The sequence below is a fragment of the Equus caballus genome, chromosome 1 (assembly GCF_041296265.1).
Source record: "Equus caballus isolate H_3958 breed thoroughbred chromosome 1, TB-T2T, whole genome shotgun sequence".
NCBI classification, from domain to species: domain Eukaryota; kingdom Metazoa; phylum Chordata; class Mammalia; order Perissodactyla; family Equidae; genus Equus; species Equus caballus.
In genome coordinates, this window is record NC_091684.1 from 38,642,938 (window position 1) to 38,647,302 (window position 4,365).

Consider the following 4,365-nt stretch of genomic DNA (forward strand, 5'->3'; position numbering starts at 1 on the left):
TGTCAGCCCCCTGGCCAACGGCAGTTGTAAGATGCATATTATTTAAAGATGCATTCTAGTGAGAAACAATATGCAATTTAGTATTGAAATATGGTAGTATTAGTGTAGAAGTACGGACCAAAAACCCCAAAAAGAATTAGGGAACTGTTTGGTTAGGTGACTTATTTTGAAAAAGGTTAATATTTTATGGCTAAGATGATACATTCTCATTTACCGAAAAAAAAAAAAACGCATAAAAACCTAAGACAATAAAATCCCCAAAATCTCACCATCCACATATAAATTTCCAGATTCCTGAATGTACATGGGCACACATATAGATATGTGGACATATGATTTATAAATAAGTTCATCCTACACTGCAGCGTATTTTTTCCTACTCAAAACATGCTGATTTCATGTTTCTACTTCAATCGATAGAAAAACTACATCCTTATTATTTTATTTTATTTATTTATTTATTTTTAGGAAGATCAGCCCTGAGCTAACTAATGCCAATCCTCCTCTTTTTGCTGAGGAAGACTGGCCCTGAGCTAACATCCATGCCCATCTTCCTCTACTTTATATGTGGGAAGCCTAACACAGCATGGCTTGCCAAGTAGCGCCATGTCCACACCCGGGATCCAAACCAGCGAACCCCAGGCTGCCAAGAATCGGAACATGTGAACTTTAACCGCTGCACCACCAGGCTGGCCCCTATTTTATTTTATTTTTTTGCTGAGGAAGATTCGCCCTAAGTGAACATCTATGCCAATCTTCCTCTATTTTGTACATGGGTCACCGCCACAGCATGGCCACCAACAAGTGGTGTAGGTCTGTGTCTGGAAACCGAACCCAGGCTGCCAAAGCAGAGCATGCTAAACTTAACTACTAGGCCATGGGGCTGGCCTCTACATCCTTATTTTTTAATGGTAGCTGAGTATCTTATTTACTTGACCAATCATCTAATGATGGACATTTTGTTTTGTCTTTTCAATTTTGCTTTTGTGATTGTTAAAACAATAGGCATATTTATGCATATACGTTTTCCCTACTGTGTAACTATCTCTTTGTGGAGAATTTCTAGATGTGAGGTTGTTGGATTGAATGGACTGCACAATTATAACTGTGATAACAGACTGATAAAAACACCTCCCAGAAAGGGTATATCCATTCATACTCCTATCACGTTTTTGAAAATACCAATTTTCTTTCTCCTTTGCCAGTGAAGGAGTTCAGAGCGTGCCCCCCCAAAATATGCCACTTTGGCATATTGATTATTTTGAATTAAAGGCGCTTGAGAAACAGCAGATGCAAGAACACTCTGACCTCCTTTTTATTCCTGAAAGCAGGAGATAAAACTCCCATGAGTTTTATGTGGAAGGTGCCCTCTCTGTACCAGGAGGAAGGAAGACATTCTTATCAGCAGAGATGTGGAACTGAGGCTGAAAGAAATCTGTTCAAACAGACCTCGTTAAAGTAATTCTTATCTTCCTTTAGTCTCTCCACATCACTCAGCTGCTTTTCCACAATTGCCTCTCTTTGTTCAACCTACTTTAAAAGCGTGCAGTTTCCGCCATTACTTTGAGTCTTCACACCTTATGCGGGCTCCTGTGTTGTGTAAAACAATATAAATCTGTACGTTTTTCTCCTCTTTATCTCTTACGTCAGTTTCATTCTCAGGCCTAGCCAAAAAACCTTGCGAGGGTAGAGGGAAATGTATGCCTCCCCTACAACAACATTTGGTTTTTGTCATTCATCTGATGCCAATCTTACGGTTTGAAAAAATGTCTTTTTTATTGTTTTCATTTGCAAATAATGAAACTGAACATCTTTCTATATTTTTTTGTCCGTTTAAATTTCTTCATTGTGAATTGACTATTCATAGTCTTTGACCATTTTTCTTTTTATAGTTAATTTGTAAGAGTTCTTCATACAGTAATATGTAGTAATTCTTTGTCCATCATGTGTTACTAAGTAATTTTTCCTAAATCTTTCAAACTTCTATAATTGTGGCATTTTGTTTCTGTTTTTGCTGCCGGAAAAGATTTAATTTCTATGTAAATGTATTTTCTTCTATGGTTTCTGCCTTTGCTGTCAAGTTAGGAAAGACTTGTTTCACTCTATTGTTATTAAAAGTGTTTACTCATACTTTTGTTTCACTTTTTACATTTATTAAATTTTTAATCCAGCTGGAATTTAATTTATGAAATTTAATGTTTCCCCTAGAATGGTGAGCCAGTTGCCCCAAATTATTTAGAGAATAACAAATCTTTCCCTTGTGAATTGAAATGCCACATTCATCATACACTTGTTGGAAGAGGTCGTCAAGAGGACATGACCGCAGATTGACCCTTGAGCTGTACCCCTATCCTTGGAATGCACGCTCTGCCCACTTTCCCCACGTAGAAGCCCTTCAAGAACATAGCCTTCAGAGAGCAATGTGTTGTTGCGACCCCATGGATGAGATACTGGACTGAAGCCAGTTAAGGCTTCTATATAAACTTTTAAGCTTCTGGTGGGCGGGTGCGGAGATCTACTCATCTGGGAGCCACCCAAGATAAGCCTCGTAAGTAAGTTCTCTGCCACCTACCATCGGGAGTGGCCCACCTGTTTCTTCGGTCTCTCCCTGCCCTCCGTGTATAGAGTACCAGGGTCGGTTTCAGATTTCACCCGGGCAGCTCCTGAGTTTTCGAACCAACAACTCTAAATTCTCATAATACTTGTCTGTTTCTGAGATTTTCTACTCTGCCCCTTGGCAGTCTGTTTTTCCCTATGCCAATACCATCCATGTTGTTGCTGTTGTTGTTTTACTGTTATTGCTAAATACAAGACGTTACTATCTAATACGGAAAGTGTGTGTCCCTTCCCTCCCATCCCTTTCATAATTTTTGTTATGGTCTTTGCAGATGGTTTTTAAAATAATTTTTGTTACATTCTACAATAATCCTGTTGGGATTTTGATTGGGATTACATACAATTTGTAGTCTATTTTAAAGAGAATTGACATCTTTACAACATCAAATCTTTCTGTTCAGAAACAAGGTATGTCTTTAAACTTATAATTATGTTATTTGACATATAACACTGTATTAGTTTCAGGTGTACAATATAATGATTTGATAATTGTATACATTGTGAAATGATCACCACAATAAGTCTAATTAACATCTATCACTTTATAGAGTTACATTTTTTTCTTGTGATGAAAACTTTTAAGATCTACTCTCTTAGCAAATTTCAAATATGCAATAGAGTATTATTATAGTCATGATGCTGAACATTGCATCCCCATGACTTATTTATTTTATAACTGGAAGTTTGTACCTTTTGATCCCCTTTGCCCATTTCTTCTACCCTCCGTCCCCCACCTCTGGCAACCACCAATCCATTCTCTGTACCTATGTGCTTGGTTTTTTGTCTTTTGTGTTTTTTTTAAGATTCCACATAGTGAGATCATATGGTATTTGTCTTTCTCTGTATGACTTATTTCACTTATCCTAATGCCCTCAAGGTCCATCCATGTGGTCACAAATGGCAAAATTTCCTTCTTTTTCATGGTTGAATAATATTCCATTGTATATATGTACCACATTTTCTTTATCCTTTCATTCATCAATGGACACTTAGGTTGTTTCCATATCTCCGCCATTGTAAATAATTCTGCAATGAACATGAAGATGCATATGTCTTTTCAAGTTAGTTTTTAGTTTCTTCAGATAAATGCCCAGAAGTAAAATTGCTGGATCATATGGTAGTCCTATTTTTAATTTTTTGCGAAACCTCCATACCGTTTTTCATAGTGGCTGCACCAATTTACATTCCAACCAACAGTGCACAAGGGTTCCCTTTTCTCTACATCCTTGCCAACACTTGTTATTTCTTGTCTTTTTAATAATAGCAATTATACCAGGTGTGAGGTGATATCTCATTGTCATTTTGATTTGCATTTCCCTGATGATTAGTGATGTTGAGCATCTTTTCATGTACCTGTTGGCCCTTTGTGTGTCTTTGGAAAAATATCTATTCGGATCCTCTGCCCATTTTTAAATTGGATTGTTTGTTTTTTTGCTTTTGAGTTGTATGAGTTCTTTATATATTTTGGATATTAACCCCTTATCAGATATATGATTTGCCAGTATTTTCTCCCATTCAGTAGGATGCCTTTTCATTTTGTTGATGGCTTCCTTTGCTGTGCAGAAGCCTTTTAGTTTGATGTAGTCCCACTTGTCTATTTTCGCTTTTGTTGCTTTTCCTTTTGGTGTCAGATTCGAAAAATCATTGTGAAGACCAATGTCAAAGAGCTTACTGCCTATGTTTTCTTCGAGGACTTTTATGGTTTCAGATCTTACGTTCAAGTCTTTAATCCATTTTGAGTTAACTTTT